The following is a 17237-nucleotide window of genomic DNA, read 5'->3' as shown; positions in this document are numbered from 1 at the left end:
TGAATGCATGTGCGTGTTTTCAATTAAAGTGCGCAAGGGTTGTTAAATGCAGCTTCACTGGGAAAAGTAAATTTGATGTATGAATTCATTTATAATGCGTGTATGTGGTTAAGTTGAATGTTCGAGAAAATACGTTGGAATTGAAAGTTGCATTACAGGATAAGTAAGAATAGAACTTTTCAGCAGCATCAGGAGAATTTTGCAGGTTACAAAATATTTGTATATAAACAAGGGAAGTTTGTTTTAAATATAATTTTACCCAATTTTGGACATAATGTGACAATGCAAAAGGTTTTTACATTTTGGAAAAAAAGAATGATTCCAAAGAGCTACTGGAAAAAAAAATAAAAACATCTAAAATCAATGGTGAACTGAGTATTAAAGGAGGAACGTTTATTACGTTTGTATTTGCTTTGTGCGGTGGTCCCTGGAGACAATCTCTGCCCTCAGAAAAGTTGTGAATTTAAATTAGACATCCGTTGTCAAGCCATAAAATTCATTGTTTTGAAGAATGTTGTCCCGCCTTGTGAAACGTTCTTACTGGAATTTCCACAGCAGAGTGGAATAGAGTGAGACGTCGTTTGGTACACATTTTAATAAAGTAATAGCAATTTGCCCTGTTTAATATTTTAAAATGTATAAGGGAGCAAGTGCCTAGTTTTTTAATTGCACATTTTGACCAAGTGCTTTTTTGGGGGGGTTGGGGTTCGATTTGTTGCAAGGCTGTTTTACTGTGAGATTTTAATGTTTTTTTTGTCTTGTTAATAAATCGTTTATTTTCAAATATTAAAAGTTTTACTGGATTCGTTGTTTCTGGTGTTAATAGTTTCCCCATGTTTTCAAAGTACATACATAAAATAAAGTAGTGATCAGTACAATATAGTTCACCTTTGGGATTTAGGCTTGCGTAGCAAATAACAATGGCTCCAGCTGTAAAGTACAAAAAATAAATGTACGCAGATATATTCAACCAACGAGCAAGTTCTTATGTACAAACAGGGACAAGGTGAAACGTTTTAATTTTAGAAAATGCTTGTCAGTTAACTGTCAATCGCCCTAAATTGGTGCGTTCCCCACGACAAGGCTACAGCCCTTACTTGCTAACCGATCAACACTATCTTCCCATTAATTGCAAATTGTTATTCCCTTGATATTTGGCTTTCTTGTGAAGCGTCCTGATCAGTGCAAGACAGAAAGCTTTGATATGTCCCGTTTTTCAGCAATACTCAAGTTCTGTACGACGAATGGATGAAATGAAAAAAGTTTATTTTAGCATTTGAAACTACTTTGAAAGGGAATAGCTACAAATGAATTTGAACACATCACCCCAAATGAAAATTTCAATTCTACACTCTTGCAAGTTGAAAACCGACATAAGGCCTCATTCCAAAATTCAGGAAAATACCAAGCCTCCACATTTATCCCTTAATTTCTACAGAAAAATGGCTCCAACAATCTCAGCTTTGATGAACTCTAGAGAATCACGGTAATAGCTTATGCTTAACCAAATGGAATATGTACAAAGCCACAGAAATATGCACATATGCAGATATCATCACAAGAAAGAAGTGGTCATGTGAACACTTGCAACACAATAAATAAATTGCTACGTAGACACACGCACACATGCAACAAATAAGGTATTGTGCACATTCACACACTCTAACAAAACGCAAGTTGTTGTGTACATCCACAGAAACAACAACAGGCACGTGTTTACATATACACATACACACACAATTTAGAAGTGATTATGTTCACATATCCACACACATTATACAGCTGGTTATGTACGCAAAGCTTATACGCTCCACCTCCAGCAGTTATCAAGTCAACAGGAGATGTTGTGTCTTCAAACACAGCACCTGGCCCTTCCTCCACGACGTGGCAATCGCAACCTCTATCAACCTTACTGGGTCATTGGAAATGTTTTAAGTTGTCCACCCACCCTTGCCTCTAATGAGGTACTTATTTAGACAATTAATTTTCACTTGTGACCTCATCACACTCCCACCCTTATATCATAAAGGGCAAAGTAAGGCTACTCACTCTGGGAAACGCAACAGCGTAGCCATGCAAGTTGGTGTCGGGCAAGTGGGATTGGGGTGTGGAGCACAGTAAGCTCCTTTGCAGGATGACAGGACCCATTCAAAACCGCACAAACCAATGCCCAACTTCATTCATTTCCATCGCCTCTCTCCTCTCAAAACCAGTTCAACTTCGATGTGCCAATATATATGGAAGCATGTCACCCTGCCAAAAGGACTACAGAACATTCATGCACTTTTCTAATTGTGGAAAGCATATCTGTACCATTGTGGTCACTTACCTGGAGATAAGATGGGAGCATCTAACGGAATTTTGTTTACAGAGAACACGATCATATATCTTCAGTAATCCAGCATCCATCTCCACTAGCCTTTGTAATGTGAAGCAATTCAGACATCTAATTCATTTTTACGTTTTGAAGGGAATATTCTCCTTAAGGCAATATGGTGGATTTCACTCTCTCCCGCCAGAAACGTTGACGGTCGGGTGGCAGCAGTTGTGGGGCATATGGCTAACTGTAAAATCCAGCAAGTGGCTTCCCCTCCACCTACCTGCCACACAGGCCTGGCAGAAACTGAAATGCTGCGGAGTTGGGCACGGGGGGTGCCGGGTGTTGGTGGTGGGGGGGGGGCATTGTGGGCGGGCTTGTCCGTGCACCCTTTGTACTATGCAAGCCCTAAATATGACAACTTAATGGTTACTTGAGAGCCTCGTCTAAGGTCCTCCATTATTTCACCCAAAGCTTTGTAAGGCCCACACCATATAGTAAAAATAGGCAGCTTTAGCTGATGCCGGGAAAATGTGGGGTCACGGGCCTAATTCTCCTTAACAAAACATTTGGGCCCATAGGAGGCAACATACACCAGGCTCCTGCTTCACACTTTTCAACCCACACTCTTCTCATCGTTCCCAAAGCCACATCACCCCCACTCAAAACCACCCCCATTGACCGCGCCTGACATATAGGTTCCTTAGGACCCCATGGCTTGCCTGAATTCCTACAGTGAGCATTGCGCCTGGCTAATGATGCTGAGTCTGGAGAGATCCCGGAAATCAGATTGGTCACCAGCTCTCTAAATCAGCATTATTTCCCGAGATATGGGGTGAATGTCTTGCCTTATATTTAGTAAAGTTGTTCCCAGTTGGAGCATGGGGAATTATTGTGTGCTTGCTCCCACATTTACTTCTTATCCCGGACGGGGTGTGGCTGTACAGCGCCATGTAAATTCCAGCCCAATGTGTCCGTAGTGAACTTTGTACCATATGTTCCCCCAGTGACCTCCCAAAATCATGAATAATCCAGGATAATCACTAACCATGGAAAATATTTCAGCTGCTGAGAAGTGTTAAACGCCTCTGAGAAATTAAAATACCTGGAACAACTCAGCAGGTCTGGCAGCATCTGCGTAGAGGAGCGCAGTTAACGTTTCGAGTCCGTATGACTCTTCAACAGAACTAAGTAAAAATAGAAGAGAGGTGAAATATAAGATGGTTTAAGGTGGGGGAGGGGTGGGACAGGTAAAGCTGGTTAGAGGGCCAGTGATAGGTGGAGATAACCAAAAGATGTCACAGACAAAAGGAAAAGAGGTGTTGAAGGTGATGATATTATCTAAGGAACGTGCTAATTAATGGTAGAAAGCAGGACAAGCAAGGTTCAAATAGCCCTAGTGGTGGAGGAGTGGGGTGAAGGAATCAAAAAAGGCTAAAAGGTAGAGATAAAACAATGGATGGAAATACATTTAAAATAATGGAAGTAGGTGGGAAAAGAAAAATCTATATAAATTGTTTGGAAAAGGGTGGGGGGGGGGGTGGTGGAATCGGAAAGGTGGTGTGGATGGAGGAGAGAGTTCAATATCTAAAATTGTTGAACTGAATATTCAGTCCAGAAGATGATTTGTTGTTCCTTCAGTTTGCGTTGAGCTTCACTGGAAAAATGATGCAACCAAAGGATTGACATATGGGCAAGGGAACAGGGTGGAGTGCTGAAATGGCAAGTGACAGGGAGGTCTGGGTAATGGTTGCGGGCAGACTGAAGGTGTTCTGCAAAGCGGTCACCCAGTCTGTGTTTGGTCTCTCCAATGTAGAGGAAACCACATTGGGAGAAACGAATGCAGTAGACTAAATTGAGGGATGTGCAAGTGAAATGCTGCTTCACTTGAAAGTAATGTTTGTGCTTGTGGGAGAAGAAGGTGTGAGGGGAGATGCCCGGGAGATGAGCCGGACACGGTTGAGGGCCCTGTCAACCACAGTGGGTGCAAAATCTCGTTTAAGGAAGAAGGAGGACATGTCAGAGAAAGTGTTTTTGATAATAACATCATCTGAACAGATGCAGTGGAGCTGAAGGAACTGAAAGGATGGGATGGAGTCATTAGAGGAAGCGGGGTTTGAGGAGCTGTAGTCGGGGCAGCTGTGTGAGTTGTAATTCATATTAGTGGACAGTCTACCACCAAAAATTATGATAGAGTGGTCAAGAAAGGGAAGGGAAGTGTCAGAGATGGACCATGTGAAAATGATGGGGGTGGGGGGGTGGAAACTGGGAGCAAAATTAATATTTTTTTCCAGGCCAGATGATAGCATTTAGCAGCACCGAAGTAATCATCGATGTACCGGAGAAACAGTTGTGGGAGAGGGCCGGAGTCGGACTGGAACAATCAATGATCCACATACCCCATAAAAGACAGGCATAGCTGGGGCCCATGCGGGTACCCATAGCCACACCTTTTATCTGGAGTAAGTCAGAGGAGTTTAAGGAGAAATGGTTCAGTGCGAGAACAAGTTCAGCCAGACAGAGGAGAGTTGTGGTGGATGGGGATATTTCGGGCCTCTGTTCCATAAAGAAGCGTTGAGCCATCAGGACATCCCAGTGGGGGATGGAGGTGCAGAAGGTTTGGACGTCCACGGTGAAGAGGAGGTGGTTGGGGCCAAGGAAATGCAAATTGTTGATATGATGCAGCGTGTCAAAGGAATCACGGATGTAGATGGGAAGGGACTGGTCAAGGGGAGAGAGAATGAAGTCAAAATAGGAAGAAATGTGTCCATGGGGCTGGAACAGGCTGACAGATTGGACTGCCGGGACAGTCTGGATTGTGGATTTTGGGTAGCAGGCAGCAGCGGAGAGTCCGAGATTGGGAGACTATCAGGTTGGAAGCTGTGGAAGGAAAATCTCCAGAGGTGATGAGGTCAGTGAAAGTGCTGGAAACAATGGATTGATGTTCAGTGGTGGAGTCATGGTCCAGGTGGAGGTAGGAGGAAGAGTCTGCGAGTTGTCGCTCAGCCTCTGCGAGGTAGAGGTCCGTGCACCAGGCAACAACAGCACCACCCATGTCAGCGGGTTTTATGACAATGTTAGAGTTGAAACTGAGAGAACGGAGTGCAGAAAGTTCAGAGAGACACAGATTAGAGTGGGTGAGAGGAGCAGAGAAATTGAGATGACTGATGTCACGCCGACAGTTCTCAATGAAAAGATCAAGTTTAGGTAAGAACCAGAGGGAGGGTTCCAGGTGGTAGGAGAATATTGGAGGTGGGTAAAAGGATCCGTTGAACAGGGAGTGAACTACAGCCCAAAGGAGTGAGCACGGAGATGAAGGTGGCAGAAGAAGAGTTCAGCATCATGCCGAGTCCGAAATTCATTGAGATGAGCGTGGGAGGGTACGATACTAGGTCCTTTGCTGAGCACTGAGCGTTCAGCGTCGGAGGGGTGAAGTCAGGGGATATGTTGAATACACGGCCAGGGCTGGGTTTGGAAGATGGGATGGGACAGAGTGAGAGGCAGGGGTAGGGTGTCCTCGGTGGGAATTGGTGTCGAAGAGTTGTTGGAGCTTGCATTCCTTTGAACCTGAAAGAAAGAGATAAAGTTTCTTGTTGAGGCGTCGGATGAGACGAAGAATAAAATGAAACTGGGGCACGCGCAGCTTTAAAAAAGCGTGCGGTGGTGCTGCTGGAGGGAGAGGAAGAGTGTGTTCCTGTGGCGGCGCATCACACTCAGTGTGGATCTCAGAATGCGACAATCCTTAAATAATATCCCCACCTTCAACATCTCGTTTTCCTTTTGTCTGTGACATCTTTTGGTTATCTCCACCTATCACTGGCCCTCTATCCAGCTCTACTTGTCCCACACCACCCCCCTTAAACCAGCTTATATTTCACCTCTCTTCTATTTTTACTTTGTTCTGTTGAAGAGTCATACAGACTCGAAGCATTAAATGTGATCCTCTCCGCAGATGTTGCGAGACCTGCTGAGTTTTTCCAGATGTTTTTGTTTTTTGTTTTGGATTTCCAGCATCCGCAGTGTTTTGCTTTTACTTTTTACATCTGTGAAGTTACTGGAGAAGCATTTTTCTCTTGGACATTTTACACACAGAGTGGACAATTTATTTATGGTGGTGGAGGTTCGCCTACATTACCAACTGTCATAATCTAGACATCAGTCAAGCTGGAATACTCCCAATTATATTCACGATTCGAATTCTTCAATTTGGGAATTTGCACTGATTTCTGTTTTCTAACAAATTTTTCTCAACTCAATTGATTTCAGAACAACTTCTAACTCTTCACACGACTGTGAACGATGAGCCGAGTAAGTCTGCCCTTGCTCCCTGTTTCAACTTTTGCAAACTTTACTAATTACACCAAGAGTAATTCACAAAGGGAAACAAGAAGCAAATCAGAAATAGAGCCCTGATGTCGCAAAATGTGTCCAAAACTTTGACTCATGACGATATGAAGCCACACAATATATATCCTCTATAGATTATGATTCTGTGATCGTTAGAACAAATTCCACGGCGATGATTTATAGTATAATAATCGTACCACTCTGAGAAAACATTGCTTTTGTAAAGTAACATTGTATTTAGGGGAACTAATTTGACTTGTGCATATCAATGTTGTAAACGTTGATGGATAGAATAGTTTACTTGTGGAAACTTTCATCACTGAATGCATTCGAAAGGGGATCCTGTTGTTGCATAACCGCATTTCACAAATAAAATGATATTCAACATCACCAAGGTTATATATAATTTTCAAAATCAAAAAAGAAGGAAATTAATGAATGGTTTGAACTGTCCTCTGTTGCTGCAGTGATCTACGTATCTGTACATTAGTGTTTCTATTGTGTTCGACCGCAGATTTAAATGCATTACACAGCATCGTTTTAGTTCGTTATTTGATGGAATGTTACTTCAAGGCTGGGCCCGCATTTATTGTCCATCCATTGTTGGCCATGCGAAGGTGGTGGTGAGCTGCCTTCTTGAACTGCTTCAGCCCAGGTGGGGTAGGTGCAACCACAATACTCTCAGGAAGTGTTTTCCTGGATATTGGCAGAGCGGCAGTGAAGGAACCGTGATATATTTCCAAGTGAGGATAGGTAACTGTTTGGAAGTGAATATTCATGTGGTGGTTTTCCCATATATCTGCCACCATTGTCTCTCTCGATGGCAGAGCTTTTGGATTTGGAAGATGCTCACTAAGGAGCATTCGTGAATTCCCGCAGAGCTACTTACAGATGGTGCACAATGCTGCTCCTGTGCGTCGGTGGTGGAGGGACAGCATGTTTATGGTGTGGTGCGAATTAAGCCGGCTGTTTTGCCCTGGACTTTGTCAACCTTTTTGATAATGGTGGGAGCAGGACTCCTCCAGGCAATTAGGGAGTATTCCGGTACAATCCTAACTTGCTCCTGTTGATGTTGGATAGAAATATGAGGCTCAGGAGTTGTGGATCCCTGGCCTTTGATCTCCTACTGTATACAAAGCATTTATATGGCTACTCCAGTTCAGTTTCTAGTCAAAGGTAACCTCCACGGTGTTGATAGTGGAGTAGTCAGTGATGGTAATGCCATTGATCATCAAGGGGGGATTGGTTAGATTATCACTTTTTGGAGATGTTCATTGCCTGGCAATGTTATTTGCCAATTGGCAGCCCATGACTGGATATTGTCCAGGACTTGCTGCATTTGGACATTGGCTGCTTCAGCATCTGAGGAATCGTATATGGTGATGAACTTGTTCAATCATCAGCGAAAATCCCCTCTTCTGGCCTTATGATAGAAGGAGGTCATTGATGAAGCAGCTAAACATGGGTGGCCTGAGGACCTAACCTGTGGAACTCCTGCAGTGATGACTTACAGCTGATACGCCTGACCTCCAAAAACACCAACCATTTTGCCTTGTACCAAGTATGACGACAAACTGTGAAGAGTCTGCCGCCTGATTCACACTTACTCCAGTTTTGATCGTGCTCGTTGATGATGGATAAATGCTGCCTTGATGTCAACGACAGTATCTCCCACTTTACCTAACGAGTTCAGCTGGTTTGTCTATGTTTGTACCGAGGCTTTAATAAGGTCCAAGAGCTAAGCTGCCCTGAAGGAAAATACGCTGGTAGCCAGTGAGCAGGTTAATCTTGAATACGTGCTGCTTGATAACACGGTTGATGTCCACTTCCAGTGCTTTACAGATGATAGAGAGTAGACCGATGGGGCGAGAATTCCCCGGGTTGTAGTTTACCTGCTTTTTTATACAAGACTTTTCTGGGCAATTCTAGTCATTACCAAGTATATGCTATTGTTGTAGCTGTACTGGAACTGCTTGACTAGGGGCCTGGCAAGTGCTGCAGCACAAGTCTTCAGCACTATGTCTTTAAAATTGGCAGGGTTAACTAACTTTGAAGTGTTCATCGCCCTTCGCCGTTTTGAGATGTCACCTGGAGCGAATCGAATTGGCTGGACACTAGCATCCATGATGCTGGAAGCTTCCGGAGGAAGCGGAGATGCATCGCCCACTCGGCACTTCCGGCTGAAGACTTTAGTAAATGATTTAGCCTCATCCTTTGCACTGAGGGGCAGAGCTCTACCATCATTGAGGTTGAGGATTTTGTTGGAGTCCTCCTCCAGTGAGTTGTTACATTGTCCACCACGATTCACAACTGGATGTGGTAGGGCTGCAGATCTTAGATCTAATCTGCTAGTTGTGGGATTGTTTAGCTCTGCCTATCACAGGCTGTCAATGCTGTTTGGCACGCAAGTATTCCTGTGCAGTAGGTTCACCAGGTTGACACTTCATTATAAGGTATGCCTGGTGTTTATTGTGGCATTGCCCTTCTGAATTCTTCATTGAAATAGGGTAGAGACCCTCGCTTGTTGGTAATGTTAGAGTGGGGTATTGGCCGGGACATGAACTAAAACATTGTGTGTCATGATCAGCAGCAGAATAGCACTCAAACTCAGAGCAAAAATGAATCCACAGTCTTGATTTGCCGGATCTGTTCGAAATCCTTCTATGTATCATAGCGGTGGTGACTACGTTGAGTTTTATCCTCAATATGAGAGCAGGTCTTTGTCACCACAATGTCTGTGCGGCGTTCACTCCTACCAATACTGTCATCAAAAGATGCAACTGCGGCTGTCAGGTTGGTTAGAATAATGTCAAGAATGTTATTGCCTTTTGTTCATTCCCTAACCTCCTGCTCCAGACCCACTTCAGCAGCAGTGACCTTTATAACTCTGCCAGCCCTGTCCGTGGTGCGCTTTCGAGCCATTCTTGGTGGTGGGCATTGAGGTCCCGTACCCAGGGTACATTGTGCGCCCTTTCCACCCTCAGCGCTTGCTCAAGTGGTGTTCAAAATGAAGGAGCATTGATTCATCAACTGAGGGGGGTGGCATATTCTACTTAGCAGGACGTTTCTTTGCCCATGTTTGACCTTTTACCGTGACACTCGATGTGATCTGGATTCAATGTTGAGCACTCCCAGGGCAAATCTCTCCCGACTGGATACCACTGTGCCACCAATTATGCTTGATCTATCCTTCTGGTGGTGCAGGCCATACAAAGGGATGGTAATTGTTGTGTCTGCAAGGCATGATTGTGTGAGGGTGAATCTGTTACACCGTTTTTTGACTAGCCTGTGAATCAGCTCTGCGAATTTTCGCATTAGCATTCAGACGTTATTAAGCAGAGATTTGCAGTGTCGAGAGGACTGAGTTGGCTTTTTTTCTTCTTCTGGCTAGGTCGATGCCGCTTCGGCTGCACGTATTCATTCATTTTGGAGACGGTTTCATACTGGTCACTGGGCTTTGCTGAGCAATTTTAGAGTCTAACATATTGCTGTGGGCCTTGGTTCACATTGCATGCCAGACCAGATAAGGACAACGTGTTTCCTTCCCTGAGGGGTATTAATGAACCAGTTGCATTTCAATGACTATCAACAATGGTCTCCAGGTTAACATTAAACTTTTTATTGAATTCCAATTCCTCTATCACTGGAGAAGCTGGAATTGTTCTCCTTTGACTTAAGGAAGAGAAGGGGCAATTTGGTAGAGGCATTCAAAATGACGAGGAGCTTTAGCAGGGTAAATAGGGAGAAACTGTTTCCACTGGTGGAATTTTGGGAACCAAAAGACGCCGATTTCTGATAATTGGTGAAATATATTGCTACTCGCGGTGCCAGAGTTGATTCACTCAGAATTTTAAAGGGGATTTGGGCGGATTGTTGAAAGGGGAAAATGCAAGAATATGGTTTATGAACAGAAGTGGGACTAATTCGACATTTTCTCAAAAGGATAACAGGCCACAGTGCACTGAAGTTCTCTTCCTTCTATCTATGATTCTATGAAAACTTAAGGTGTCACATTACATTTAGCCGAGCAATATTGGATTGGATGGAACGAATGTGTATAGTGGAGTTCGGTTCGTGTATGGGGGAACAGAGCAGTTGCCTCCTCCGCGTGTCAATTGATTACGGATTGATTTCCAGAGCTGCTCCAACTTCGATATTGCCTCGCTCCGACATTCTAATGGTGGTCAGGAGTGGCGGCCATTAAAGTTCAGGCAAATTCTGAAGATCCAACCAAAGATCCTTGCTGGTTTGTTCACCACGACTGTGTTCACTAACCGGCTATATTACACATCAGCAAGATCCCATAGAACATTAGCCCTTACACACAGCAGAAGTCCCCACCGATCTCTGAAATCACTCATGATTATTCACTTGTTGAATGCAGGTAATTCCAAAGATGAACAGAACAATATAGCAGCTGTTTCTCACTGTTATTTCAAGCAGTAACAAGAAGGCAACCTATGAATTATAATAATAAAGACGTCTAAGAAGTTATTTTCAAAAGCATTAGAAATTTATTCTTCCATATACAAAATGTATAAAAGGTGTTATTGTTCCTTCCTTTTCCTGCCTCCTCCAATGATAATGTAGAGTTTTCCATGGTTCAGAACCATTATCCTGTGTCTTTAAGGTGCTTTGCCAAAGTAACCATTTTTGTCTGAACCAGGATGGCAAATGCTCGCAGCCTAACTGACCGCACTGAAAGGGGATGAATGAACCCCAAACCCAGCTGAATTCAATCCAGTTTCTCTGTCGCAAACAGGTGTCGCTATACAACAGTCAGCAGCAGGGACCATAGCTACTGTTTCCCTCTAATCAGAGGGTGAATGAAGCAATTTGTGGCAGCCCCATCTCCCGCACATCTGCGACTAGCTCACGTAGCACAGAAAATGAAGCTTGAAACGTCCTCGTCTTATTCCACACATAGCTTCACTGCCTCGGTCATTTTAGCCTTCTGGAGGCAGAAAAATAGAATGTTTTGAAAAAAAAATGCTAATATTCATCTCCTATACCTTCGTTATCCTGATATTCACATCATGCGTAGCTCATGGATTTGTTAGCTCATCATAGCGATCAACCTTCTTCCGGGCAGCCTCCAAGAGAGCCAGACATGAGATGAGGAAAAACCAAAGCAGGGAATAGTGTTAGCAGCCATAGATGAAAAAATCCCCTTTATCTTTTAAAGCATGCTACCCTTATCACAAGACGTGTCTGAAAATACTCCAATAATGGGATAGATTTTCAGCATCGAGGCGAGAATCGGGAGTCAGGAAATTTCCTTACATCTTCTGATGCTGCGAGAGCAGCATTTTCTGTTTTGTTTCGGATTTCCAGTACCCACAGTGTATCTTTTTTTTAATCTTAGGGTTAATTCACTCCCAATTCTATTATTGGAATGCCTACCTTGAAGAGGAACAACCCGTCTCTCCGACAGGGTTTCCATTTGCCGTTTTTTCTCTGCTCATTTTAATTAGGTTCCATTTATCTCCTGGTGTTTGACAAAGTGTTAATCAAAACTCGCTTTCATAGCTATTTTCCTTCCTCAGCGACTGTCTCCATCTCCGGCTTACACAATGTGTATTCCAACTGAAGTTCCATTCCTCTTGATCCGAATACACTTACGCTTAGAGGAACCTTCTAGACATACTACAATCCTTTGACTGCTGATCTCAACGTATCCTGAGATCTGAATTCAGTGCCACGTGTCGCCATATGAACACACTCGACATCTCCCTCCTGCAGCACTGATACATTCTATCTCAAAGCTGCCCTTGTTCCCAGTTTCACATTATTCTTCCCCTGATCTGACACCTCAAAATTAAACATTTCTGACCCCCTCTACTGGCAAAGATCAGAAGCTCCAATAATTTATTGATACCAACGCCTTTCCAGGACAATGCACCCTTTCTCTTCCCTGTGGCCTCACCCCGTCTTCTAGTGCCAGCAATTACCATGAATGCATCATACAAAATACGTTTCCCTCTCTGATGCTGAACATTCTGTACTCGGCAAAGGGCTCAGTTCCATATCGTTATAAATTAACATAAATTACTTTCATGCTCGTCGCCATGTTGAACTTTGCTTCTGTCCCAGGACTCATCTGTTTGATCAGGAGCCTTCCCCCCATGCCAATATCCTATCCTCCGCCTCTAGTATTCTCCCGCCACATGGAAAACTCCCTCTGACCTCTTGTTCTTTATTTTTCATTGAGAACTGCCGGTGTGATATCAGCCAACTAAATTATTATGCTCTTGGCACCCACTCTAAGCTCCTCCTTCAGAAACTGCTACATTCCTTTCCCTTACTTTTATCAAAACTGCAGACAAGTTTGTTACTGTTGCGGTCTGGCATACTGGCCTCTATATTGCAGAGGCTGAGCATCAAATCAGACACACTTTCCTACATTCCTCAGGACCGTGACCTCACCACTGAACATCAAGCCATCGTTTCCAATACTGTCACTGAACTGAACCCCTCAGAGGTCTTCCCTACACAGCTTCCAAAATCATATCCTCACATCCCCCAACAGCATGATGCTGCCTCCTTCCGAAATCCCACGGACAAGGCTGCCCTGGTGAATTGTTCGTGCCAGGCTGTTCCTGCCCCATGGAACTAATTTATTTCTAAATTGACTGCATTCTCTTTACCTTTGTACATTCTCTTCACACCTACATCCGCGATTCATCTCATGGTCTCAGTCATGTCAACAACTTTTAGTTCCCTGGCCCTTACCGCCTCCTCTCGACCATGGAGTTCCATTCATTCTACAGCTCCATCCCCCACCAGGATGGTCTGAGTGGTATCCGTGTCTTCCTTGAACAGAGGCCCGTACAGTCCCGATTCAAGACGATTTTCCCACGTCTGGCTGAAATTGTTCTCTCACTGAACAATTTATTCTTAAGATTCCCTCACATACTCCAAATAAAAGGCCTTGATTGGATACCAGCAAATCTCCATTATTCCTGTTTCTTTATGAGGCACGTGGAAAATTCCTTTTCCTGTAACTACTCAGGACCCATCCCATAACTTTTTTTTCTATATGTTGATGAATATTTCAGTGCCGCTTTATGCTCGCATCTGCACCTGGAAAGAAAAATCAGTCATGTGGCAAATTTTCACCCCTCTATCATCTTCACATCGTCCATCTCCGACACCTCCCTTCCTTGATCATGTAGTCTCCATGTTTTGTGCTAGACTGCCCAAGAATAGTCATTATAAGCCCACCGGCTCCCACAGCTACCTCGACTACAAATTCTCACACCTGCTTTCCTTTCAGCACTCCATCGCAGTCCCTCAATTCCGTAGACCCCGACACACCTGTTCTAATGATGGCACTGCTGAAATGCCTTCTGTCTTCTTTAACAGAGTTTCCCCTCCAACAGGGCCATCAACTGTGTCTGATCTATCTCGCGCGCCATGCCCACACACATTCCCCTCCCTCCAATTACCGTGATAATATTTCACTTGTTCTCTCTTTTCTCCTCACCTCGCCTCCACGGTCAAAGAATCATCGTCCGCCATTTCCGCCAACTCCAGCACTATGCCACCACCAAACATATCTTCCACTTACCCCCCTTTGCAAAATGCCGTAGAAGCAGATCCTTCAGTGGAATCCTAGGCTAGCCCTCAATCATTCCCATCAAAATATCCCCTTCCACCGCACAATCACATGCCAGCGCAGAAGGTTCAGCACCTGCCCGTTTACCTCCTCACTCCTCAACTTCAAAGTTCCCAAACACCAATTTCAGGTGCAGCACTGCTAAACCTGCACCCCCATTAATTTGGCCTACTTATTTCGCTTCTACCAACGCAGTCTCCTCTATATTGTGGAGGTCAAATGCTGACTGGGTGACCGCTTTTCGGAACACATCTGGCCTGCCCACAGTTATGAGCCAGACGTTCCTGACGCTTCCATTTCAACCCACACTCCTGCTCCCATAGCCAGATGTCAGTCCGTGGCCTGCTGCAATGTTCAAGAGAAGACCAACGCAAACCGGAGGGGCAGCACCTCATATTCTGATTGGCCTTTCTGCACTTAACATTGTTGTCAAGAGCATCAAAATATGAACTCCCCTGTACCCTCAACCCCTTTTTATTCCCCCCTTTTCTGCAATCATTTTGATTTCTTCTATCCATTTATTTGCATTTTATGTTTATTCATTATCCAAGGTTTTATCATTTTACTCGCCACCCCACCACCCCGCTACTTTGGAACTCATTTTCTATCCTTTCCCTATTTTATTCCCAAAAGGGCTTGTTAATGTTGTTCTTGCACACAATGTTACCCTTGTTTTTTTCTAATATCACATTCTGCCTTCTTCCCCTTCCATCACTATCACTACATTTTTAGCCCTTTCCACTTATTAACTGTTCCTTTGTCATTTAGTTCAAAATATTTTTGCCAATCACTCCTTTCTCCCCACCTTAGGTGGCGTTGTCTCCAGCTTTACCTGCTCCAACCCCGCCGGCCCTGAAAGATCGTCAGAACCAGTTATGATGCAGGATTCTTTCCCGGTTTAATAATATTCCGTTATTCTTTTTTTTTCATTCCTGTACCGAACTTTCATAACCTTTCATTTCCCCACATGATACAGCATCTGCATTTTTTGCCAATCACACTTAAATATCTTTAACCCTTTGCGGATTCCTTGCATTCACCGCAAAACTTGATTCCCTATCTATCTATATATGGCTATCCAAATTGACTGCAATACCGCATGCCTCTTCGACAAAGTCATTCAAAAAGATCAGACGTAATTGTGGCCCCAGGGCTGATCCTGATGGCAGTCAATTGATAACAGTTTGCCCTTGTGAAAATTACAGTCAACCCAACTTTCTTTTTCATGTTGGTGAGCCAATCCGCTACATGTGTGCATGTGTCTCACTGAACCGCACCCAACAGCCACATTGTTATTCCCCCGCTTCCATCCACCAACACGCAAACCACAAGGCACAAACACACACACAATTCATGAGCTTTTATCTCGTATGAAAAACCTTTCCTGAGGCAAATTATCGAATGCCGTTTTGGAAATCGAAACTTGTGGCTTCCACAGTTTCTCCGCTATCCACACAGCTTCTTACATTCTCTAATCATTCTTATTAAAATAATGGATAAACACCAAACACATTAGTGCTGCATTAGATTAGCTCAGGACTGGGCAGGAATTTGATTTTAACTTATGCGGAGTGAGGGGTAAGTTAATATCTGCACTAGGCTGCTGTCCATTATACAGTCTAGGGTTGCATAATATATGTCGGCCAGATGGTGGCTATGCATTATGCCACTGGATTAGTGTTCCAGAAGTTCAGTGTAACGCTGTGCTATCAAGGTCTGAAGTCCCACCACTGCAGCTGTTGGAATTTGAATTCAATTCAAGCTCTTGAGAAGCTCGTGTCATTAACGCTGACAATGAAATCATTGCCAATTGTCATAAAAGCCCATTTTTCTCATCAATGGTCGTTTTTTTTAAAGAAACCTGTCCTCATTAACTGGTCTAGGCTAGTATAAGTTCAGACTCACTAAATAGAAAAGAACGGTTGCATAAGATGTGATGGCGGGAACTTTTTATGTTTGAAGTTCGCTTGGGTTATTGCCTATTGATGGCAGAAAATGTTGAAGCTTGCGTTTACCTTGGGGAAGAATACTTCAAAAAATTGAGAAGAAGGAGAGCCTTGATACTGCTGAGAAGCTTTGTGAAGGTCAGAGTTATGAGGCCGCTCTAGGGAAAAAAATAATACTTCCCTCCTGCATAACGATAACCTGAGGCTTTGAATATGCAATTTTATTTAATCATTCTCAGGATTTGGGCTTCTGGCTCAGCCAGCATTTGTTTCCCATCCCTAGTTTTCCTTGAGAAGAAAGTGGTGAGCTGACTTCTTGAAACGCTGCAGTCCGTGTGTTGTACGTCCATCCACGGTGTTGTTAGGAAAGTAGTTCCAGGATTTTTTTTCATGGCCACAATGATGCAACAGCGATATATTTCGAAGTCAGGATGGTGGATTGTTTGAATTGGAACTTCCACGTGTGCTGCACATGTCCTTCTAGATGATAGCCGTCGAGGGTTTGGAAGATGCTTTCAAAGGAGCCTTGGTGAATTCCTGCACTTCTTCTTATAGATGATACACACGGCTGATACTGTACGTCGGAGTTGGACGGAATGAAAGTTTTTGCATGTGGTGACAATTTACTGTTTTGTGCTTGACAGCATCAAGCTTCTTGGAATGTTGTGTAAGTTGCACTCATCAATGCAAGTGGGGAGTAGTCCATCGCACCTAACTTGTCCCCTGTAGATGGTGGACAGGCTTTGCGAGGTGAGTTACTCGTCACACGATTCCTAGCCCCTGACCTGCTCTGCTGGCCACAGTATTTTTATGGCTATTTCTGTCCCGTTTCAGTTCAATAGTAAAGCCCAGAATTCTGAAAAAGAGGGATGCAGTGATAGCAGTGTCATTGAATATCAATGGGCGATGGTTGGATTCTCTCTTTTTGGAGATTTTGAATGCCTGCAACATTTGGCGCGAATGCATCCCGTCACTTGTAACCCCAAGGCTGTATATTGTCCAGGCCTTA

General features: G+C 43.8%; 1 protein-coding gene and 1 pseudogene across 4 annotated transcripts in view; one reads left to right on the top strand and one right to left on the bottom strand.

The window, feature by feature from the left end:
* The window catches only part of LOC144672036 (uncharacterized), a 1123005-nt pseudogene that overhangs the window by 113721 nt on the left and 992047 nt on the right, over window positions 1-17237 (top strand). The window lies entirely within an intron of this gene.
* The window catches only part of LOC144672033 (NACHT, LRR and PYD domains-containing protein 3-like), a 1181600-nt gene that overhangs the window by 600026 nt on the left and 564337 nt on the right, over window positions 1-17237 (bottom strand). The gene's annotated exons all lie outside the window — the stretch shown is intronic.

This window comes from Cetorhinus maximus, chromosome 35 (genome assembly GCF_964194155.1).
Source record: "Cetorhinus maximus chromosome 35, sCetMax3.hap1.1, whole genome shotgun sequence".
Taxonomy (NCBI): Eukaryota; Metazoa; Chordata; class Chondrichthyes; order Lamniformes; family Cetorhinidae; genus Cetorhinus; species Cetorhinus maximus.
This window is presented reverse-complemented; position numbering and strand designations above follow the sequence as displayed.